The sequence below is a fragment of the Mirounga angustirostris genome, unplaced genomic scaffold (assembly GCF_029215605.1).
Source record: "Mirounga angustirostris isolate CCGP_5_RB_7025 unplaced genomic scaffold, mMirAng1.0.hap1 SCAF_9, whole genome shotgun sequence".
In the NCBI taxonomy this organism is placed as follows: domain Eukaryota; kingdom Metazoa; phylum Chordata; class Mammalia; order Carnivora; family Phocidae; genus Mirounga; species Mirounga angustirostris.
Genome location: NW_026991717.1, coordinates 67823103 through 67849092, shown reverse-complemented (window position 1 = coordinate 67849092; position 25990 = coordinate 67823103). Strand labels below are relative to the sequence as shown.

Genomic DNA, 25990 nt, shown 5'->3' with positions numbered 1-25990 from the left:
CTCTATTTATGAATTAGGAAATATAAAGACCGAGAGTTTAGTTGACTTGTCAAGGTCATGCAGCTAGTAAGTGCAGGAGTAGGTTTCCTTTTTTTTTTAAGATTTTATTTATTTATATGTCAGAGAGAGAGAGAGAGAGCACAGGCAGAGGGAGAAGCAGGCTCCTCGCTGAGCAAGGAGCCCGATGCAGGACTTGATCCCAGGACCCTGGGATCATGACCTGAGCTGAAGGCAGATGCTTAACCGACAGCCACCCAAGTGTCCTGAGGAGTAGGTTTCAAATCCAGATTTGTCTTGACTCCAAAACCTATATTCTTTCTACTGCACCATAATATAAAACATGTAATACAATGCTTACAGCATATTTGGTGCTCAATATATTATACTTTTTGTTCTTACTTTTTTTCACTTAGAGTCAAGTGTTTATGTATTTTAATATATATAATTATCTAAATATATTTTTTATAAAAATATGTGACATATATTTTGTACATTTAAATATATTTTATATTTGAAATATGTGATATTTGATATACTTATCATATGTGATGTGTATATTTTATCTATTATATATATGTTATATATGTATTATGTGTATGTGTGTCCTTTCTTGTGGTTCTGCTTCTCTGATTGAACACCACTGAAGCAGGGGCAAAAGTGAAAGCTGGAATACTTGTTAAGAGGCCAACACCATTTAGTCCAGGACCAAAGATCCAAGATGTCATCATGGAGATGGAGAGAAGTTTACCAGTTTAAGAAATGTTTTGGAGGTTGTATTATGGCTCATGAAATTATGGAGGCTGAGAAGTCCCAAGAGCAGCAGTTGGCAAGCTCAAGACCCAGGGGGACTGATGGTGGAGGCTGGCAGGCTTGAGACCCAAGAATAGCTGAGGTTTCAGTTTGAGTTTAAGGGCAGGAAAAGACTGATATCTCAGCTCAAGTAGTCAGGCAGAAGGAGGTCCCTCATATTTCTTGTTGTTTTTGTTCTAGTCAGGCCCTCAACTGATTGGATAAAACCCACCCACATTAGAGGGAGCAATCTGCTTTACTCTGTCTACTGATTCACGTATTAATCTCATCCAGAAATATTCTCAGAGACAAACGCAGAATAATGCTTAACCAAATGTCTGTGCCCTCCGTGGCCCAGTCTAGTTGACACATAAATTAACTTTCACATAGATGTGAAGGAAAAACTCAGGTTTTTTCCTTCCTATGTAGAGAAAAACCCAGTTCTCCTCTACTTTGAGTTTCTTCCCTGTGAGTTTCCTACTAACACAAACCACTTCTGACATTTCTAGTCACCAAGTGTGTGTGTGTGGGGGGGGGTTTCCTCAAAACAACAAGCAAGCCTTTGACTCCAGCTGGGAGTCCTACCATTCAACTCAATTCTGACACTGTCTACCTAGATGTAGCCTCAGATCTCTTGGGTAAGCCTGCCTCTCCCCACCACTACTTCAGATGCCAGTTGCAAGCTCAGTTATTGTTTGTGCTTCTGACCCACTGCTCTAGATCAAAGGTTTCAATGACCCCCTCTGCAAGTACAATTCATTTGCTAGAGGAACTCACAGAACTCAGGGGAATACACACATTTACAGGTTTATTCAAGGATATGATAAATAAGGCAGAAGAACAAACAGATGAAGAGATACCTAGAGCGAGGTCTGGGAGGTTCTGTCCCCGTGGAGTTGGAGTGGATCACCCTCTTGGTGTGGATGTGTACACCCACTTAGAAGCTCTTCGAACCCCATATTTTTGGGATCTTATGGAGGCTTTATTATGTTGGCATGATTGATAATCATTAATTCCATTTTCAGCCCTCGCCCCTCTCAAGAGAATGGGGCGAGGGCTGAAAATCCCAAGCTTCTAATCATGACTCCTTCTTTCCAGTGACCAGTCCGTTATCTAGGAACCATCCGGGAATCCACCCGAAGTCACCTCATTAGAACAAAAGATGCTTGTAATGCTCTTATCACTTAGGAATTGATGTGGGTTTTAGGAGCTGTGTGCCAGGAACCGGAGACAGAGACCATATATTTTCTATTATTTCATGATAGATGTATGTATGTTGGAGGCATGTCTGCCTTCATATGCACTTGCACCAGGCCCCACACTTGGGAGGACTCCATAGTTGGTTTAATGCTCTGCTGTTGCTGTCTTAAAATTCTTGGTAATTTTTCAACAAGGGGCCCTGCATGTTCATTCTTTATTGGGCCCCACATAATATGTAGCAGGTCCTGATTGGATATAAGGAATGAGGAGAAAAAAAGCTCAAGGATTACACTTAGGTTTTTGGCTTAAACAGCTGTGTGGATGGTACTGCATTTGGAGGTGGAGTTTGGGAGAGAAATTAAGAATTTTGATTTGAGCATGTTAACTTAGAGCTGCCTTTTAGACATTGTGGTAAGATATTTGTTGCTTGCTTCCCCAGCATTCATTTCCATCTTCCGGATTCCTGGCTAGACCCTGTTTCCCAGCTTTGTGGTTAGGGTTTGATTGGCTCTATTTCCAGCCATCCACATGCTGTCCTGGTATGGCAGCCTCTGCCATATAATAAGTAATCTACTAAGCCGAGTAGACTAGTGCTCTTTGTAATTCCCTTCAACCCTATATTAAAGAATAAGGGGGGAAAAGGATAAGGAAAGACTGACTCTTTGAGAAGGAGAGGCAAAGGCTGCAGAAATGGAGCCTAAAGTTTTTTGTCTGTTTGTTTGTTTTATCCCAGGCCATGGATACTTGTGGGAGAATCTGCTTATTTTCCCAGTATCTATCCTTGCCATCTTCCACTGTTTAGCTGGGTACATGGTCTCCTGGTATAAAGAGTACATTTCCCAACATTCCCTGGAGCTAAGTACACAGTTATGTGATTATATTCTGTTTAATGGGCTATAGGGGGACGTAGTATATACATTTTGCTGGACATATCCTTAAAGAGAGGGGGCATGCCATGTCTCCTCACTTCAAATTTCAGCAGTCTAGAATTTGAATGCATTGACAGAAACACCGTAGTGAGCAACAGACAAGAACACTGGTCCTTTGACACCACGGAGCCATGCTAGTTTTGGATTGCCTACCTCTTATCTTTTATAAGAGAGCTAAATTCTATCTTATTTGAGATAAGACTATTATCCACCACTATTTTGGATTTCTGTCACATGTAGATAGTGTTAATCCTAAGTGATACAATGTTCATATAATTAACTCCTTTTCTTCTCATGGTACCTAAATAATGATATGTTTGTTACAAACAAGACTCTAATAAGGACAATTTTTATTACTCAGGCCATGTGCAATTTGGTCTACATACACACTGAAAAAACCCCTATTCAACCCATATTTTGCTTTGCCTTTTAAGTCCTCAAAAGAAATATAGACATTTTACTAGGATCTATATTATTAAAAGCACCACTACTTTCTCTAGGGAAGCAACAATTGATCCACATTTTTCTGGCACCAGCTCACATTTCATAAACCCTTGTTTAAAATTAACCCAAACCATTAAACAACACAGAAAAAAAAATTCTTTTTAAATTACACTATAAAAACTGCCTTTTGAGAAACTGAAACAGGTGAGTTTACATGTAATCTCAGATAAGGTGACCAAATATCCAAAATTGGCTAAGACAGTCCCAACTCCCAGATTGCTGGCTGCTCTGGTTTCTGTCTCAGTACACGTCCTGTGGTTCTGGCCAGATGTCATCCAACTTTAGGATGGGAATGCCTGCCCCTACTTGGGCGAACAAGTTACTAAAAATGGGAAGAAATAATAGGAAAGTGGAAATGGCAAAAAACTAAACTTTGATTGCAATTTTAGTTACATTTTGGTTCTTTGTTTGACAATGTTTGTAAGCATTTGTCAACACGTGTTGTTTAGTTTGGGGTCTTTGAAACTGTATGGGATGATCCATTTCTAGGGTTTGATCAGTATTTTTAAAAAGTGATATTGACTATAATAGACTAGAAAATGCCAACATGCATTTCACATACTAAAGATGAGTAGTTTTCAAAAATTTCTATTTATGTTTTATCTGTGAGTCTTTGGTGCAAGAGCGTGATCAAAAGAAGTTTAAAACTCACTAAATTTTAGTCATTTAGGAGTACACTCAGCCACTGTCTCTTGTATCATGAAGGAATATTAAGAAATTTTAAACCTTTCATTCAATAGATATTTGACATATATAACATTAATAGTACTTGTGCATCCATCACTTCCCTGTGTTTCCCTTAAGCCCAATTCTCACAAGTTTTCCAGGGCTGTTCCAGGGACTTTGCAAGAGTCCGGGACTGTGGGATGGGGGTTGTCTACAGGAGATTAGTCAGAGGACAATTCAACTTCAAAGTTCACTGGACAAATGGTGTTTAAAGACTAAATTTAAGTTAGCCAGTTGGGCAAGGAAAGAAGGGCATTCCAGATAGAAGGAGCAGTATGTGTTAAACAGAAAAGAGAAACAGTAGAGTATATAGGTTCATGATATCTTAGATGTAATTCTGAATTCCAAAAAGTTCTAAAAGCTGAAAGCATTAGGCAAGAAAACCAATTCAATCTGAACTCATTGGTGTGCTGCATTTGTCCCATGAGTTCAGATTGTTTTTATCATATTACACTGATATCCAGTCAGTCTAAAATATGGTTATGGTCCGCAAGATGTGTATTTGAGTTCTAAAAGAATATATAATTATAAAAGACTGGTGCATTAACTATTTACTTATCAGTTTTATAGAAAATGTTTTTTTCCTCTTTAAGTTTTTTTTTTTTTTTTAAGATTTTATTTATTTATTTGACAGAGAAAGACACAGCGAGAGAGGGAACACAAGCAGGGGGAGTGGGAGGGGGGGAAGCAGGCTCCCCGCAGAGCAGGGAGCCCGATGTGGGACTCGATCCCAGGACCCTGGGATCATGACCTGAGCCGAAGGCAGTCGCTCAACCGACTGAGCCACCCAGGCGCCCCCCTCTTTAAGTTTTTTTTAAAGATTTTATTTACGGGGCGCCTGGGTGGCTCAGTCGTTAAGCGTCTGTCTTCGGCTCAGGTCATGATCCCAGGGTCCTGGGATCGAGCCCCACATCAGACTCTCTGCTCCATGGGAAGCCTGCTTCTCTCTCTCCCACTCTCCCTGCTTGTGTTCCCTCTCTCGCTGTGTCTCTCTCTGTTAAATAAATAAAATCTTTAAAAAAAAAAAAAGATTTTATTTATGTATTTGAGAGAGAGAGAGAAAGAGAGAGCAGGAGAGTGGGGAAGGTCAGAGGGAGACACAGACTCCCCACTGATTAGGGAGATCAACTCAGGGCTCTGTCCCGAGCATCAGAATCATGACCTGAACTGAAGGCAGACCCTTAACTGACTGAGCCACATGGCGTCAGTCCTCTTTAAGTTTTAATGAAAATAAAACCTCAGGGGCTCCTGGGTGGCTCAGTCAGTTAAGCATTCAACTCTTGATTTTGGTCAGGTCATAATTACAAGGTTGTGAGATCCAGCCCCTTATCAAGCTCTATGTTGAGTGTGGAGCCTGCTTGAGATTCTCTCTCTCCCTCTGCCCCTCCTCCCACTCATGCTTTCACTTTCTCTCTCTCAAAAAAAATATTAAAACTTCAAAATCCATAGCATTAGCAAAATAGAAATCTAGTAAAGCCAGCACAGTAATCTATGCATAATTATGGAAGAACTAGTGCATAAAATGGTTATATGATATATCTCAGGAATCAGTTTGTCAAATTTATGCACAGCTTATTTATAATTGATGATTTCTTAATCTTTCTCCAATTGTTTAATGATTTCCATATGCTTGCTTGTGCTTTAACTTGTGTGCATTTGGTGAATCTTACCTACCACAGGTAAGTAGAAGTCTATAAAGTAAAAAATTGTCTCCTTTTCACCACCATCCTCCTTCCCCTTTAGCACATTGTCCAGAGGTAACCACTCTTAAGAGAGTTGTATATATTCTTTCAGACCTTTTTTCAAATTTGTATGTGAGCATGCCTTATGTCATAGATATACAAAAACAAATGTTGGGTGATGGGCATTAAGGAGGGCACGTGATGTGATGAGCACTGGGTGTTATATGCAACTGATAAATTATTGATTACTACATTTGAAACTAATGATGTTCTATATGTTGGCTAATTGAATTTAAATTAAAAAAAAAAGAAAAAAAACCCCAAATGTTTCTTGTGTCATTCTCTCACAGAACTGGCATAATGCTATGAAGGTGTTCTGCAACTTGCCCGCTTCACTTATGTTATATATATCTTTTCATGGAAATATGTATAGACCAACCTGATTCTTTTTAATGATTGCCTCATGTTCTATTGCATGGATGTTCTTTAATTTAACCATTGTCCTACTGACGGGTAAATAGGGTTTTTCTATGTTCTTATGATGGCAAATATTCCTTCAGATTTACATCCCTGTACTACCTCTTAGTCATACTTAAAAGACCTCCTCAGTCTCTAAGGTCTTTAGCCAAAACATGTATTTTGTAGGAACTGATACCTTCTTTTCTCTTAAACCAAAGAGAAGTCATTCATGTTAACCTGTAAGTACAGCAACAAAAAGCATTTTGTTGATTTTTTATGAGAATTATAAAGTAGTCACCTTTATAAGAGGGCTCTGACGTGGTAGAAACCAGTTAATGTCTTGCTGTTGACTGCTTTAGCTTACCAATCTCATCTTCTTAAGCAAGGTCATTCTGGAGGTTACTCTTAAAATTCTTCCTTAGTGTTCACTTCATCATATCTTTCATTGTAGGAACATCTAAGAACCACAGACCTGAGGAAGAATCTCCAGGTTAAAGAGGTGGAAGTTGCTAGAATTTAAAAGCAGTGTTTCCACACAGGAGAAATGACCTGCTAAAGGGCCACGGCACCAGAACGCTTTCTAATTCTTTGCCTCCACTTCTGCCTCAAATAATGACCTACTCTAAGAGGAGGAGAGTGTGTTGGTTAGTGGGCTTGCAGTCATACACCCTGGATTCTGCCTCTTGTTAGCTCTGGGCCTTGAGCAAATGACTTAACCTCTTTGTGACTCAGTTTCTTCATCTATTAAAATGGGGACAGGGATGGTGATGATGATATCACCTACTCTGTAGGGTTGCTATGAAAAAAATCAAAGATTAGTATTTGTAAAGCACTTACAGGGTCTGGTACCTAATAAACTCGATATAGATGTTTGTTAAATAAGAATGGCACAATGGTATGGACACTGTGGCTGTTTCTCTGAGTTTCCTGAAGAAACAGCTGTTCATGAAACCTTCTGAAAACTCAAATGTAGCTGAAGTTGCCCAAAATATGGTATGAGCAATCTTCCTTCTTCTACTCATCAGCGCCTTCACTGTAGAGGGGTCTCTATTCAGTGCTCACAGAAGTCCTATATTTCAGTGGCCTGCTCTGGATATCCAAACTTCTAATGAGAAATGGTACCTTATTTAGGTTAAAAAGAAGATGGACTAATATTGGGTGTACGCTTTCTAGATAGCTGTTAGCACATTCTTTGTGTTCAACAAAATATTCTCACAAGAAGAGGAGCTTTACAAAAACATATCACAGAAGAAATTGAGTTAGATTTCAGAAACATAAGTACAATGAAAATTGTTTGGATTCACAGGAAATCTGTGACTTTCTGAATGCAAGAAAATGATATGAAATTCATTGACAATATATATTTATACCTCACATTTTCAGATTTTAATATTACAGCTACTAGAAATGCATCCAAAATTTATTTATATAAGAGCTGATTAGCCAGATCTGATATTTTGCAAGTTTTTTGTTACTGTTCCCTTCCCACCCTAAACCTGCAATTTTCTGCATTTTGATCAATTACAGAGCATGTGAAGTCAGGTGTGAAACTGGTTTCTCTTAATATGGTTATACTTCCAACACAGACCGTATAGCTCCTCACTTTCTCTTTAGTAGGAAGTTACAGGACCAAAAGGCCACACTTTTTGGGGAGCCTCCATATTCTCTGGAGTAGTTTATGGCTTTGGGTTGAACACTATGACCAAGTAGTTTCATATTCTTGTCTGATGTATCATGATTTAGTTTCCCAACAAAGTTGAATGTCTTACTTCCTCATATTATCACTAACAGGATTTGGGGGATTGACACCAACTTTAAACCCCAGCTTCAGGACAGAATTATACTTGTTGGACTTTGGGTGGGATTTCTAATACTGAAAGAGGGAGGGAAAATTTGCATGCTGTGGATAGCCACCGAAGTACCCATGGAGAGTTGGCATTCAAGCTTTTAGACTTTGATTAAAACACTTGGAAGGAAGCTGTAGCAGATACAGCTATAATCAACTTATAATTGGGTATTTTATGTGTTTGGTTTTTTTATACCTCACCTTGTTCCCAAAAGACAAGCAGTTATGTGATTCCTCTTCTAGGACAGCATCAGGAAAAGATGGAGCTCTCATTTCTTTCTCCTTGGCCTGCACAGGCCTGTGCTTAACTGTGTAATAATTTCTTTTCAAACTCTAGTTGCTCAGGCAACTACACTCTTTGCTCTCTAGCTTGACCCCATTTCCTGATGAATGGGCTTTTCATTTTTTCACTTAGTTCTAAAGGCTTTCACATTCTGCAATTTTCTCTGCTAAAAAGCTCTAGGCATAACTGCTTAGAAAATCATAGGCAATCATAAAACCTTAGATTTTTTTAAGGAAACTTAGAGATCATTTAATCCAACCCCCTCATTTTACAGTTAAAGAAATCGAGCCCCCAAGGAGGGTAAATAACTTGTCCAATGTCATCCTGCTAATTTGTAAACTGGCTAGAATTTTTCCGAAGCTAATTTTTTGAATTGGGTACAACTACAACTAAAACTGTTTTAAAGGGCACATACTTTTCCATCTTGATCTTTTAGAGCTGTCATATGAATATAATTTATAGAACCAAATTTACGAAATCATGACTCCTAATCCTAAAAAAAAATGCTGTGATGTGAGAAATAGTTAAATGAGGTTTGGAATTACCATGCTTTTTAATAGAACATTTATCATAACAATGGTCTCAGATGTGGTGGTTAATTGAGGGTTGACTAGGTCCAAGAAGATTGCTTTGCTTTACCTAAGATTTTATTTTGGTGGGGGAGGGAGTTGAGGGAAAATGGACCAACATATGTAGAGAGAAATGGGCATTAGGTTAGGCTCAATAATCTATTGTCACTACTGTTAATAAAATATCACACTTTCTGTCCACAAGATCACAACTCTAGTTTGTAAGAAATTATAAATTATTTTTGTATCCAGAACTTGCATCTAGCTAGAGCCAAAGATGAAAAGTCAGTAGCTTCCCCATGCTCTTTCTATAGACCACTCATTCCAGTTAGTGAGTTCTCCAACATGGCCACAAATAACTCATAGAGTCTTTGAAGAGCCACTCTTCTCTGTTGCTGTATGGCACTCTGTGCAAAGCAGTATATCTCACAAGCAGGCCCATCCCTAACATTTGTGAGCCTGAGATGAATGTGCAAATGTTTGTCTCCAACCTTACCCCTATCTCAATGGGCCATATACCCTTCTGTCCATACTGACCTGAAAGAAACTTGTGTATAAGTGTATAGACTTCACTCTACATATCCAAGCTCTCTCCACAAGTCCGCACACAAATTGCACAAGTAGTCACCTCTTGTCTTCACTGTGGGTAATACAGTCTGCCCTTAAGAGAATAGAGAGGAGCAGAAGGCCAAGCAGGCACCTGAAAGAGGCTCAGGGATTCATGAGCAGGGAATTGCAGGTTTTCTGGATAAAGAGAACTTGGTTTAGAAAAAGGAGAGCAGGTTCCTGATCGGAAAATCCTGATAGACCTGTCACCTTATGGGGAGGAAGAAGGTAGAGGAGGGCCAGAATAAGACCTAAGGCATTGTACCCAGGAAAGAAGTCTTGGTTGATTGGATCAAGAACAGTACTGCTGACAAGAAAACTCTGGGGTTGAACCCTCCTATAGGCATTGTCTCTTGTGTAGGACCTGTACAAGAAATGGAAGCAAAATTGTTTCATGGCCAGAAAGAAGCCACTTCAAACAAGTTATTTTTTAAATAGGGAAGTTTCAAGAGATGTTCTAAAAGAGCCTCTAAAAGAATAACACTGTTCAAAGGTATGACATGTCAAACTGGAAGGAATATTCAAGATTGTCTAATGAAGATGGAATAGAGACCACAGAGACAAGTAACTTGCCCAAGGTCAGACTGCAAGTAGTAATAGAGCTCAGCTGAACACTTGTAGCTTGGGTTTCCAGGTTCTCAGGAATGGGTTTTTTCCCATGACCTGGAGCTGAACCCCCTTGAAATGACTCTAAGCACCATGGAAGAATAGACACAGGGTAGCTCTTATACTGTAAGTGTATTTTTAATGATGTGGCAGCAGAACAGCAAATACCAGTGGTTTCTACAGAAAATCAGACACCAGTCACACTTTTGAGAGAGAGAGAGCACGCAAGTGAGTGAGTGAGGGAGCTGGGAATGGGGTGAAGAAAGAGGGGAAGCGTTATAATGTAAGCGTCGATGCTGAGTATCAGAGAAACTTTTTCTCTTCTTATGAATCAAAAGAGAGTGATGTTATCACTATTAGGTGATTCATTTGGGGAAGTTGGTGCAATGAGAAAAGGTAGAAACGAAGAAAGGGGTTATAGGTACTCTGAATTACCCCCTCACTCTCATTTACCCCCAATTTGGGACTATATATAACTTGATTCATACCCTCCTACCCTGTCAGTAATGTTTATTTTAAATATGAAGGCCAGGAAATAAAATGTATTGAAGTGGCAAGTATGGTCTAAGTATCGATTAATCATTTTAAAACAAATTAAAGTTTGGTCTGTGAAAAAGAGAATTAGGCTGGAGTACAGAATTTGTTTTCCTGTCATAGGCCTGCAGCAAGCCATTTAACCTCTGCAGTGCTGTTTTTCCAAAGGTAAACTGAAAATTGCAAAGCTAGCTCTTAATATTTATGATGGCAAAAAATAGAGGGAGGAAACCCAAGTGTCCAATAACAGGGAAATAGATTATGGAATATTTATATAGTATAATATTATCAACATTAAAAATTACAATTCTGAAAATTTTTAGCAATATACTAAAAGTTACAATATAAGGTTAAGGGAAAAAGCATGATTCAGAAACTATATATATCGAGTTATGCCAACTTTCTAAAATATATGATCATAACATACTTGAGGGGGCACCTGAGTGACTCAGTAGGTTAAGCATCTGACTCTTGATTTTGGCTCAGGTCATGATCTCAGAGTCATGAGATTGAGCCCCACATTGGGCTCTACCTTCAGCGGGGTCTGCTTGAGATTCTCTCCCTCTTCCTCTGCCCCCCCCCCACTTGCTCTCTTGCTCTAAAATAAATTAATAAAATTAAAAAAAAATACTTGAAACAAATACATCAACGTGTTAATTTTATTATCTCTAGGTGATAGAGATGGTTTTAATTTTCTTCTTTATATAGTATTTTTACTATTTTCCAAATTGTGTCTAATGAACATACAGTATACTAATTTTTTTAAGTTTTTATTTTAATTCCAGTTAGTTAACATACCACATAATATTAGTGTCAGGTGTATAATATAGTGATTCAATACTTCTATACAACACCCAGTGCTCATCACAACAAGTGCCCTCCTTAATCCCGATCACCTATTTCACCCATCCTCCACCCACCTCCCCTCTGGTAACCAGCAGTTTGTTCTTTATAGTTAAGAGTCTGTTTCTTGATTTGTACAGTGTATTAATTTTACCACCAGGAAAAAATGTTTTTAACAGAAGCAATGTACTCCAGCCCGATTCATAATTATGTTGTAAGGAAAATGGAAATAAAATAATAATTTAAAACTGAATCCTGACAAACACGTACTAAACAATCTAAGTATTTATGTTAAAGGAAAAAATTGATGTATATCTCCATGTGCAACTTTTTTCTTAATAATAAATAGATGTGCCTATAAATAATTAGGAGTCATTCCGAGGCATTAGAAGAGCACACTATATGTGCCACGACCACATCCGAACTATTTGTTTGTGCTGACCCTGATGTTGAAGAAAAAGTCAAATTGACCTGGATCAGTATACAGCAACTTTATCCAGTCATCAGGAGGGATGGCCAGCTGAGGAATAGCTGAGGGGCCACCAATGTCCTCCCTGCCAATTTTTCCCCAGGCTAATCAGCTTCTCCTCTAAGTAAATATTTAGTAAATAGATTAAATACACTGGCTTGAAGAGGCACAAATCATTGACCTGCCTCATGCATCCCCATGTTTTGGTCTGCCCTCCCTCTAACACCATGCCCACATCATCTTTTCTCTCCAAATCTGCACATCTAATCCCATTGCTTGGAATACTCTTCTGCTCTCTCTGACTGTCTTTCCCTTCACCTGTATTAACATTAGTCTTGCAGGTCTTAGCTTAAGCATTCCTTTCTTGGGAGGCCTCCCCAGTATAGAGGTTAGAGACTCTTAATGTATGTTCTGACAACTCTGTGATAGCTCTCATCACGTTTTATTGTTACTACATATCTAATTGCCTATCTCCCCTACTGTGAGCTCAAGGAAGGCAGGGACCTTTTCTGTCTTGTCCTTCACTGTTTCCTCAGAGTGAGTCCAGTGTTCATCCAATCTGTATTGAGGACTGAATGAGCTGAGAATGTGAGATGGTGTGCATAGTGAGTCCCTCACCTAGAAGGATCAAAGGCTGGGACTGGAACTGTGATTGGTTCACAGGAAATCCAGTGGATAGAATCCTGGACTTTATCAGAGCTCCATTTTATCCAGATTATGATTCCAAGAATCCCCAGACATGAGAGTCAGGAGTACAAGGTGTGGCTTTTGGCCAGTTGCTTAACATCGTTCTCTCGCAGAGCTTTTCTGAGTAGCAGAGGGAAGCGTAGGAAAGTACTTTAAACACAATATAAACATGGGTGCACAGTTGTGGAGACATAGAAGAAATGGGGTCATCTCTAAAGGGCTATGGTTGGGACTAAGAGGCCACATTCTGGTTCCTGTTTTTCCCACCTCAAGCCGTACGTCTGGGCAAGTCAGCACCATCAGTATAGGGCGCAGCCCCACTCACCACGGCCAATATCTGGTTGATTAATACAGTTTGTGTGTTATTGCAAGGGAAAGGGGAGGAGCAGAGAGAACAAAGGAGCTGCGTTTGCTGGTGGAAGAGTGTGGTGGATCTGTCAGAAACACTCTCCAGAGTCCTCATTCTCTAGAGGATGATTTTTCTCTGGCATTTTGAGATCTCAAAATTAAATACCTGTCCCAGAACTGCCATCTCCAAGGTGACAGGGCTAGAAATCTCTCTTGGCTTCTTCACATGAGAGGCTTTAAATAATAGTTGCCTTGATGAAGCACCATATGGGTAACATTTTAGGATAGGTAGTCAAATGGTGTAAGAAAAAAAAAATTTTCAACTAAAAAAACAAGTGAAAGCATTTCACAATATATACATATACCAAATCATCACATTATACACCTTAAAACTTACTCAGAGTTATATGTCAATTACATCTCAATAAAATGGAAAAAAAAATAAAGAATTAGGAGTAGGGTTGCCAGATATAGCAAATAAAAATATTTGGGACATACATTAAGAAATTATTTGTTCTTTCTATCTGAAATCCAAATTTAACTTGGTGTCCTATATTTTATCAGGCAAATTTTATAGGAAAGCATCTCTTTTTCCCTTAGTTCTGTTCTAATTATTCCATAGTGAAAAATAAAATGTTTTTATTTATTTATTTATTTATTTTTAAAAAGATTTTATTTATTTATTTGACACAGAGAGAGCACAAGCACGGGGAGCAGCAGAGAGAGAGAGAGGGAGAAGCAGGCTCCCCACTGAGCAGGGCGCCTGATGTGGGGCTCGATCCCAGGACCCTAAGATCATGACCTGAGCTGAAGGTAGACACTTACTCGACTGAGCCACCCAGGTGCTCCAATAAAATGTTTTTCAAAAATATTCATTCTCTACTATCATTGCTTATATCAGTTGAATGTTATCATTTAGTGTTTTAAAATTACATTTCCCTTCAAAATAACTCTGAGGCACCTGGGTGGCTCAGTCAGTTAAACCTTGGACTCTTGATTTTGGCTCAGGTCATGATCTCAAGGTGGAGTCTGCTTAGGATTCTCTCTCTCCCTCTCTCTGCAACTCCCCGCTCCCCCCTGCCCCCCCCCACCAGCATGCACTCTCTCTCAATAAATAAATAAATGAAGGCCGGGGGGAATTGGAGGGGGGGATGAACCATGAGAGACTATGGACTCCGAGAAACAAACTGAGGGTTTTAGAGGGGATGGAGTTGGGGGGATGAGTTAGCCTGGTGATGGGTATTAAGGAGGGCACGTATTGCATGGAGCACTGGGTGTTATATGCAAACAATGAATCATGGAACACCACATCAAAAACTAATGATGTAATGTATGGTAACTAACATAACATAATAAAATTAAAAAAATTAAAAATAAATAAATAAATAAAACATTAAAAATAGCCCTTTGTTACTCGTATTTTCATATAGGAAATAAAGATTTAATTTATTTATTCAATTATTTCATGGTTTTTTTTTTTTTTTGGCTCTTCTGTGTTTTAACCTTAAATCAATAAGGATTTTGATCATTATGGTCATTTTATTGTATTATAGTTCAGTACTGTCTATTACTATGTTTTCTTTGAAGGCAAATAAATCACAACTTTACACATGGAAAATCTTGGGCACTCCATTTCATTCATTCTGCTCAGCGCTCAGTGGTGTTGTATTTTCTTTTCTTTTAATTTTTTAAGTAGGCTCCATGCCCATTGTGGAGCCCAGAGTGGAGCTTGAACTCACAATGCTGAGATGAAGATGCACGCTGAGATCAAAAGTTAGACACTTAACCAACTGAGCCATCCAGGCACCCCTATATTATTTTATTTTTTATTGAAAGTTTCAAATGTATACAAAAGGAGGTGTATTTTTATGAACTTCCTGTATCATCAACTAGCTTCAACAGTTACCACCTCATGGCCAGCATTGTTTTATTGATACCTCTACCCATTCTGCCTCCCCCCCACTATTTCAGTTATTTTAGAGCAAATCCCAGACCTCAAAACATTTCTGTGATAAATATTTCAGTATATATCTGTAAAAATAGAAAGATACTTAAAAATATATATCTATAAAAATAATCATACCTAAAACAATGTAGAGTATTTTTTAATATTATCAAATATCTAGTGAGGGTTCAAATTTCTGATTATCTCATAATTTTTTTATATATGAGTATTTTTTTGAATCAGAGACCAGAAACCAAAATCCCTTTCTTGTAGTTTATAGATAGGTTTCTCCCTATTTATTGAGGAAACTTGGGTTATCCACTTGAGTCTTCTACATTCCAGATTTTTAAAATTGTATTCCTATAGTATTATTCAATATGACCCCCTGTCTCTGTACTTCTTATAAGCTGGTACTTGGATGTGGAAATGTGGTCTAATTCAGGTTAATTTTTTTTTTTTTTTTGCAAGAGTACCTGGTAAATGGTGGTGTGTATATAATACAAGGTATATAATATCCAATTATCTCTCTTTTTGTGAAATCAGAAACCATTGATGATCATTGCCTAGATCCATTATTTAACTAGAAATTGGCAAAATGGAGTTTGTTTGGCTACATCATTCTTTTTCTATTTATTATTGAGAAAACTTTCCCTCACTGATTATTTTGTTACTTTAAGGTATGTTTCATACGGGTAAGTATCCTAGGTCAGTGCCCTGGGAAAGAGACTTTGAGGTGGAGATTGCCTGTCAGAGGCTTACAGAGGAGAGTCCGTCCTGGGGAACAACACCTGTAAGAGAGTGAGGGAAGCAGGAACTGGGCGAGGGAGAGGTTGAATGGTGAAGGAATTGCAAAGGAGGACTCAGCCAAGGAGGACTTGCAGGAATTGCAAAGGAGGACTCACAGGGAGCTTTGAAGCTGGGAAAACTTCAGAATTGAGGCTGTGCCTTTGTATTCCCACTCTACCTTTGCATTGACAAATCATTGTGGGCTGCCTCTGGAGTGAGACTGCATTCTTGTGTAAGACAACAACCTTTATCCAAAGGCAATTCCTGGGGAAGGCTCAGCTGGGAACTTAGCTGTAGAGGCTCCAGGCAGCTGAATGAATGTCTTATTCTTGAAGGGGGAGATCAGGGCAGTGCACTGAAGTATTCAATACAAAAAGACAGGTTGAATGCTTGATTCTTTCTCTGTATTTATCAGATTTAAGAATTATGAACTGATTCCTTAACATCCTCCAAAGGCAACCAATGGGATTTTTTTAAGTATCATAAGTTCATGGATGTTAACATATTTGATGTGTTTGCAATCCTCAGCAGAAGTTACTTCTGTTGATTTCTGTCTTTTGCCAGGAGAAACTTCCTCAAGTTGGCCTATGAATCCTTTGACAGAACCCCCCTCCCGCCCCGCCCCACGAGTTTTTGATAGCTTCCTCACTTTCTTGATGACAGAATGTTCAGGCTCAAGTGCTACAGCTCCTGTCCCAGACGTGTAAATTACCAGGGAGAAATCGTGTTTAGAGGCCACAACCAGTTTAGGAGTGGGGCGCACTGCTACTGGGTTGGCTATTGCTTAGCCTTTACAGCAGAGATAGCTAGGAAATACACAATTTCTTAAAAAGAAATGCATGATCAACTCTTCACTGGTATTTCTAGTTTGAATTTAGGATTACAGGGGTTTACTAAACTTCTTTGATTTTATGTTAGTTTCTCTTTTCCTCTGGAAATCCTTGTGGGAAGTTAGTTGAATAAGAAGGCCAACAGCTATCAGCAGAAGGAAGGAAGGGAAAGGACATAAGCAGGGAAGGAATGTGTTTTGTTTTGCAGAACCAACAGTTTCAGCAAAGGAAACGCCAATTAGGTGTCTTGCCTGATAGCTCCTTACATGATCCAGTTTGAGCCAGATGGGAGCTGAGGACCTTCTCAGAAGCCCCCCTGAGTTGTCCTGAAGTTACCTTTAGCTCTTTATAATACTAAAATCTCGGGGCGCCTGGGTGGCTCAGTCACTGGGGGTCTGCCTTCGGCTCAGGTCGTGATCCTGGGGTCCTGAGATAGAGCCCTGCATCGGGCTCCCTGCTCAGCAGGAAGCCTGCTTCTCCCTCTCCCACTCGCCCTGCTTGTGTTCCCTCTCTTGCTGTCTCTCTCTCTCTGTGTGTCAAATAAATAAATAAAATCTTTAAAAAAACAAACAAACAAACAAACAAAAAAAACTAAAATCTCCTCGTATGGGCAGAGTTTTCTGCCATTTTTTGAATATACAATGTATACATTACCATGCTGACTTGCTAGGCATGCACAATTGAACCAAAGTGCCTAATGCAAGTCTCCTGCTCCTGCCCCCTTTCTGTTTTTTTGAAAGCTAGAGTGATCTCTTAAAAGTTTTAGTGTTTTCTTTTTGAACAAAAACTAGATGCCAGCTTTATATATTCTGCTTGCCTAGAAGTGGAGAAAGAAGAGGAGAAATGCAACCTGCCCTATTATTCTAAATAAAGTTCCTAAATTAATGGCCTTGATTAGTGACTCAGTGCTTAACCTTGATTCCCAAATTGGGCCCGCTTCAGGGCTTCCTAGCGAAGGACTTTTCTTACCTTTTGATGATTTGGGCTATAGGTTTCCCTATTCTTTTTCTCTATTAGTCTTCATCCTACTTTTTCCTCTAATAGTTCTTGCAACTTTCTGGTCTGATGCTGGCTCTTTTTCTTGTTTTCTGGCTCAATGTATATTAATAAATATGAATTTTAATGACACTGGGAACTTGTAATCAGATATGCCACACAGCATGTTCTCAATTGGCCTTTTTGAAACCATCTTCTTGATACCATAAAAAATCAAAATCTGGTTTCCCTTACGTAATACATCAGGTTGTTTCCAATTGGTTAGTGCCAGAATTCCTTAATTAAGAAATATATGTAGAAACCTGACAGTTTGGGGCACCGGGCTGGCTTGGTTGTTGGGATGTGCTACTCTTGACCTTGGGGTTATGAGTTTGAGTCCCACGTTGGGTGTAGAGGTCACTTAAAAATAAAAAATAAATAAATAAAATAAAATAAAAAGGAAACCTGACAGTTTGTTTTTGATTATATTTCACTCACACATCTACTTGTATTTAATTCTGCATTTACTTAGGAACTACAATGTACCATGAACTGTGCTCTTAGGATCTGTTGCTGGCCCTCTGGCTGAAGTTCTGATTCTTGTTCCGGTTGCTTAACTCACTCTTGGAAGTAGCAATAGAGAAGTGTCTGACCTCAGGGACATTTTTTTTTTCCCTAATGCTTATTTGACTGACAGGTATTTTGGAAGGTTGCAGAAAGCAAAAGTTGGACTGCAAAGCTCAAGTGATGATTCCTGCATTTTCAGAATCAGAGTGTGTAAAATATTTTTAATTTAATCTCATATTAGAAGACGGTAACCTTATAGGATATAAGACAATAATCCTTATAGGATTAAGTGGATGTCATTCAGATGAAGCTGTCATATTGGTACTGGGAAATACAGGTCTGGGATGAGACCTGTATGCTCATCAGTCTCAAGGAAATGCTGCATCGGTCACAAGGCTGACCAGCTGTTTTCATTCTATCAAATGATAGGACAAAAGCACATGTACTTCAGCTGAAGCCAGAACATCTTGAAAAGAATTTCCTGGAAGTGTGAGGATCTTAATGTAGAAGATAGTTTAATAGCTTTCTCTAGAATTTGGGATGGTTCGCATCTCTACGGGCCATAGATTCTTATCCAGGGGATGGGTTCAATAGCTAATAGCTTCTCCAAGTACTTTCTAGCCCCAGGAGTCAGTCATTTAGTGTATTTAAGTAGGGATCTCCTTGACATTTTTGCACTGAATATCAGAATAAATAGGTAATAGCATATCTATATAACTTGCTAACATGTCATTTAGGCCGCTTGAGGGCCATCGTAAATTGCTCTGCCACCTTTTTAAGTGAATATACAAATCCTAAGCATCAGTGACAAGATCATCCTGTGTTTTATTATTATTCCTCCCCTCTGGTGCTGAGAAATGAATTGCTTATGAGAGAGAAGGGAGGGTTGGCTTAATAACTTGTAATCAGATATGCCACACAGCAAATGTGAAATTCCTTTTTCCCTATTTTAGCTATCTTTTATCCCAAGAAGAAAAACTGAATCTCAAATATGGGAAAGGGCAGTAGCAATCCTTGAATGGAAACTGCTCACAGGAATTAGACACAAGTGAGAATAATAGTGGAATAAACTTGTGATTGGTGACTATCTTACCATTCTTTTTAAAGAGTCCCAAGGGACAACTAATAGTGATATCAACACACGTCTTACTGTTCTAAACACTTTACTACTAATAGTTTATGCTTATAACAACTCCATGAGGTAGACACTGGCATTATTTCCATTTTATGGATGAAGGAGCTGAAACACAGGGGGTAAGTGATTAGCCCATGGTCACACAGAGAGTACTAGATAGTATGCTAAACTGCCTCTAATGAAATACTGATTTCCTGACTGTATTTGAGTTTGTTCAATACTATGTTTCTAGGGAAGACTTAATCAGTTTTTGAGAAAACATGGCATTCAGTCCAATTTCAAATTAGGAAGAATCTTTGGCTCAATCCTTTAGTCTCTAAAAGTCCCTCAGCACCTTTACTTGGATAATTAGTTGTGAACAATATCAATTATATCTAAGTGGACAAATTTAATTACTACAGAAGACCAATTGATTTTTTTAATTATCATTGATTGCTCAGTGGTTATCTCAGTGTAAAGATTGGTACTTTCTGAATCTTTCATTTAATTGGTTTATTAAGTAGTCCAAAGGTTGACACCAAAGTAGGAGAGGTGAATTTTCTTCCTGCTCCCTTTTTATCTCCATGAAGGATAAACATCATGGAAGCCCAAGACATTCAACAACAAAAACAGCAACAATAACAGAAACAGCAATTAATATTAAATTTCTTGTAGGTTTTGGGGATCTTCTCATTTTTTGTTTTAGTAGATTTATTGGAGGCAGTGATACCCTAGGTTTTGTAATGGTGAAGATAGAACTTACCATGTTAACTGGGGTACCACAATGCTGATATTTTTAATCCTTTAGTCAAATTCACAGTGAGGCCAGTTAAGATCATAAGGATTATTGGAAACCGATGTGGACTTAGAAAGAAGAGAATTGGAGTCTACACTTTAATCTATCCTTACCCACCTACCTCACCTCAGTAATAGCTGGCTGTGTGATTTAATTTTCCTGTCTCAATTTTCTTATTTTTAAAATTAGGATAATCACATTTGTCTTCTTTATCATGCAAGCCAAGTCTGTGACAGTACCTTATAAAAATATCAAATGTATGTTGGGGCGCCTGGGTGGCTCAGTTGGTTGAGTCGTCTGACTCTTGGTTTTGGCTCAGGTCATGATCTTGGGGTCCTGGACTTGAAGCTCACAGTTGGCTCCATGCTCAGCAGGGGTCTGCTTAAGATTCTCTCTCCCTCCCCCTTTGCCCCTCCCCTCTCTCTCTCTCTCAAATAAATAAATAAATCTCTTAAAAAATATCAAATATATGTAAATTTAAGGATCCATTACCATAATATTTGCATTATTTTGCTATAGAAATATTGTCTGACACCAATTATATCAGTTATCTATTGCTGCATAAGAAACTACTTCAAACCTATTGGCTTAAAACAACCATTTATTATTTGCCATAAACCTACAGATCAGTTGTGTGGATTGTGCTGGTCTGTGCCAGGCTCAGCTATTCTTGGGCTTGCTTATGCATCTGTAAAAAACTGGGGGGTTGGGATGACCCCACTGGGATGATATGGCTCTCTGTCACACGATCTCTTATTCTTCAGTTGGCTAGCTCAGAATTGTTCTCAGGGCAAAGGAACAGGAGCAAAAGAGCGAGTGAGTATGCATAATGCCTTTTGAGGCCTGTGCTAAGGATGGCACCCCATCATGTCAGCCATTCTAGAGGCCAGAGCAAGTTGCAGGACAGTTCAGTTCAAGAGGTGGGACAAATAAGTGCCACATCGTGATGGGAGGAGCTGTATAGACATATTGTAGGAAGGGGGAAAATTGGAGCCATTTTTATAATTGATCTATCACACTAATTGAGTCACTTATATTTAATTCAAACCCTTAATTATTTTTATTTATTTTACTAGGACAACAATTTTTTTACCTTTTCAATTTTTATGGGGGGTCACTGTGTTTTATATCTTTTATATAAATACATATATCTATATCCATGGCTTGTTGCCCATATATACATCTAACATAAGACTTTCGAATATATTTGCAATTATTGTGACCAATAGGTAAGAACCTGGATGATTTATTAGATATATTCTCATTTATTAACTATTATTTGTTATATTAGCATTTGCATAGGACATAAAACAAACAGAAGATCTGATTAAAATAATTGTTGGAATTCTGAAACCCATAATGTTTTGCGCTACTGAATTCTCTATTACACTGAAATGATTAGTATGCTTCATTACTGGTCCTATAAATAGTCAGATTAAATGAAGAATTGAGACAATATAAATTGAAAATTCAGATGTGTAGCTCTGCCCTCGAGAAATTTTGTTTTGGCTTTGTTTTATTTTGTTTGAGCCAGAATGAGCCCGACTGGATGTCTACATTGGTTACATTCCCTAAATATGTGTTTAACTCATGATTTCACTTGGATTTAGGCATTTGGTTGTATGCCAAACATCTGGATGTTTTTTGTCAGCAGTGCCAAATATGCATCTCTGTGGAGGAATGTTCTGACTTTGGCATTTAGTTGGCATCTTTACATATGCTTTTCAATCAGACGCACTATATCACCAGGGCAACTCCTGAAGTTTGGGTCGAAAGGATGTATTTCTGATCAAGTTTAGCTCTATAGACTGTAAATATAAGCTATCTGAATTACACATAGGCACTTGGCAATATCTTGTAGATTCTAATATTCCCTTTCTTTATGTTGGCATCATGTTCAGGAACATTTAAAATATATTTCCATAACATTTTCTAAATGATTGTATTGTAATTTAATGTTATATTTGGCAAACACAACCTAAAATACAGTAGCTAAGAGTGTAAGCTCATTTTATTTGCATACCATTGTTAACCACTTTCATGTAATACTTACCAAATGTGTCAGATTATTACGATCTATTTAATGACTTAATGGAGGAGGTACATTGTTCTTAAATTCAATTATACCCTTTGCACCTCTAGAATTAAGGTCACGTCAGCATTTCTATTATATAAGTGAGTGGGTTTATCAGTTTTTAACTGAGCTATAAAAATAGGCTTCCAAATCAAATCTTAGTAATAAAGATCACTGCCTGGGGGAATTTTTCCCCCAAATTTAGTATACATATAATTTTATGGTGCATCTCCTACTTTCTAAAATAATCTTTTAGGAAAAATTCCATTATGGCCTTCATGTGGCAGAAGGAAAAGTCCTTAATTTCCTGTTTGCTTTATAAGACTAGGTTTTTCTTCCTTGCTGAGTAACAATCATCTTAGACACTTTGGCTTTTAATACGCTCCCCACTACTTCTTGGTTGTGTGACCTTGTGCTCTCACTTAGTGACTTTGTGCCTCAATTTGTTTATCTGTAAAATGGACTCTTGATGTTACCTACCTCATAGAGTTGTAGTGAGGATTAAATGGGATAATATACACATGTGTTTAGGAAAGTACATATTAATTGCTCAATAAGGGCTAGCTTTTATTACTATCAGATAGGAGATTTAATACAAGTCCATTCAGCATTAGAGAAACATCTGAAAAGAACAGGCCATTGAGGTGAGATTTGGCATTTACTGAGAAGTCTGGAAGAGGCTATTGCTATCAGCTGATTATCACCCTGTTGTCCATAAGGTTTTTTTCTTTTAGAAATGGCCGAGATCTCACTAAGGAATGAGTGAGATCTCCTTGGGGAAGAATGCAGGTGGGGAAGATGAGAGGAGCCAGGACCAAGGTCTGAGGAAGAGATGAGGCTAGAAGGATCTGTGAGAGGGAAGAGTGAATAGGAAATAAAGGAGTATAAGCACAGTACTGTAGAGCACGTATTGTGATTCTGACTCAAACAATTATCAAACTCAGTTGGAGGGCCTGGAAAACCCAGAAGGGCCTGGAGTTTCTCACTCAGCAGGTAGTGCTGGGAATAGGGTAGTGCCTGGGAATTTGCATTTCTAACAAATTCCCCGGTGATGCTGCCACTACTAGGCTGAGTACCACACTTTGAGAACCACTGTCTGAATGAACACTTTAAATATGCTTGGCGGTGAATAGGCATCAGAGAACTGGAGCAGAGTGGGAATAAAGGAGGATTTCTAAAGATTGAAGATGAAAATAAAAATTGTTATTTTTATTGTTCATTCCCAGATTGCTTAGGAAGAGAACAAGACTGTATTAGGTGGGTTATTGGCCCTGCAGTGTTAAAACATTACTGTATGTGTTGCTAATGAAACACTCTAGGTAATTCCCTGCAGGTGCATGTAAATTACAAGAAGATGGACATATTTTCCTGGATTCAGGAAAAAAATCCACTCCTTTACTGTCTTAAAAAATAATTCATTGGTATTTTTGATTTTGCATTGACCAAGTGCTCAATTTGTTCCCGAATAGCCTGCAGAGAAGTTCTCTTCTAAAAATGGGAAAGAAGCTGATCCATTGATGGAAAAATCTGTTTTCCTCTGTCTGTATTCAGGGCAGAATCACTGGTTTCTTAGTTGTCATGACCTCCTGTTTTGGCAGGGGACAGGTCACTGTGTGAGAAACCACACACACAGGCATTAGAGTGGGGTGATTACACATGACTCTGTGCAGAAACCTCAGCACTGATATGCTATATTGCAAAAAATTAAAAAAAAATAAATAAATGTGATGTGATTCAAAAGCCCTTGGGAAGAATCTAATTAATATTTTTTAGAAAATTTCATTTCAATATGTGATGTCTAAATACTGAAAATTATAATTCCCAATTCAATTGACTAAATTTTCACCTCTTTTAAAATTTTTTGGACTGTTCTATTTGATCTGATTCAGGATGAAGTTGTTTTCTCTTTGACATAACACAGATGACATTCATACAACTACAATCTGTTGTTTTCACTCTGCCATTATACACACAGAATCCTAGAGCTGGAAAGTCCTGCAGAACTAATTCTTATGAGTGCATATTGAATGTTCAAACCACTCTCTGTAAATGAATTTCCTTTTCTTCAAAAGCCTCTGATGGGCAAAAATCTAAATCAGGGAAAATGCTATTGTTTAGAGTCCTGGCCAGGCAGACATATCAAAGTTAAAAGAATCCAATGGTATGGAGGAGATCCAACATAAAACTCTGAAAAAGTAAAGTAAGATTGTAGAGAAGAACCATTACCCATATGTTTCAGATATGTAAAAATATCCAAGCATAGTTTAAGATAACCTGCAATATTTATTAAAAAGAACAAGCACAGTAGATACCATTCAGGAGTCTAGACAATAGACCATTTATGCCATGATTTACCATCAAAAAAGAAATCAAAAATATTATCAAATTTCTTTTCAAAATTCAGGTAATGGTTAAAAAAGAATACACAACATAGTTGGTCAGGAATATCAAAGCTGGTATGATTTCTTTTTTTTTTTTTAAAGCTGGTATGATTTCTGAAAAAAATCTGGCGTACATTAATTGACCAGAAACCATCAATATCATACAGTGGAGATTTACATTGTTCAGTGATCCATATTATATCAATACCAGCAAGAAATTAAGACAGGTGATGATATAGTATCTTAGAAAATCATTACTACTGTTCTAGAAGTTCTATTTAACCAAATTAACTTGAGCAGTGTCCAGCATAAATATTAGGAAGCATTTTTTTTTCTTAAAATTCTACTGTAAGTATAGTTCAACTGGAAAGGAAAATGCAGTATTAAAATAGAATTATGTACAGAGTAGAAAGTGTTTATATAAACGGCTGGGTATCCAGACACTACCAGTACAGTGGTAGACTAATCAAGGAGCTTCATAATTAAGCTTAATGTTTATTGATCAACAATGAATTGTTATCAGTCCACTCAATGGCAGGTGCAACAGAAGATGATAGTTTGGTTAATTTAAAGAGAATATGGACTTTACAAAAGGATGATGAACTGGCTATGAAATCTAAAGATGTTTCTAATGTTACGGTCAGAGCATATGATAGTGGGTGGCTTGATACTATTAATTGGAGAAAAATATCTAGTCATAAAACAAGGGACAAAGTAATATATGTGCATAAACCTTCCCATCCCTTTCCTTATGAAAAATTGTTCATCCTTTTAGTCCCAACTCAGATGATTCTTCCTTTGTGAAGCTTTCTCTTACTCATAGGAGCAAAAATAATACTTCTGTGACCCCAGAGTATGTGCATATACTTCTAGTATTGCACTTATTCTATTTCATTTTAATAAATTGTGTATGTGTTAGTTTTTCTATTTATTAATATAATGGGAGTTCCATGGGACCTTGTCTTATTTAGTTTTGCAGTACTGGGCACATAACAAGTCCATAATAATGTGTATTAAATGCATGTGGTTAGTCAATATATGAGAACAAGAAATGTTCATGATGTCTATTGATACTTTTAATTCCAAAGATAAATGGGCTCACAGGCAAAATAAATCTCACAGATCAGATTTCTGTTTACCAAAATACCTGCTTGTCAGATTAAATTATTCAGGGATCATCAAAGACAAAACTCTAAGAGATCTTGAAAAGTTGGAGAACTCATCTATCAAAACTCAAAATGATAATGAATAAAAGAGCCAATAACAGCTTTTTAATCTTTGATCAGATCCCACACCCAAAAATAGGCAAAAAAAATCGTAGGGTACCAGGAAAAATCTACATTTAAAAAAATCTATGTTTATGCTAATATTTAATTTGGAAATATGTAACTTTTCTCTTTATATTTTAATGGGACAAGAGATAGTAAAGAGAGAGACGGTCG

The 25990-nt window shown here is 37.9% G+C and overlaps 1 long non-coding RNA gene across 2 annotated transcripts in view; it reads left to right on the top strand.

Annotated features, from left to right (window-relative positions):
- Nucleotides 1-25990, top strand: part of LOC129046531 (uncharacterized) — a 112132-nt gene that overhangs the window by 5386 nt on the left and 80756 nt on the right. The window contains exon 3 of one of the 2 annotated variants that reach the window (XR_010405074.1): nucleotides 6741-7461. The exons of the other annotated variant lie outside the window; for it this stretch is intronic. This is a non-coding gene — a long non-coding RNA (uncharacterized LOC129046531). Of the gene's footprint in view, nucleotides 1-6740; nucleotides 7462-25990 lie in introns of those variants that run through there. 2 annotated transcript variants of the gene reach the window in all.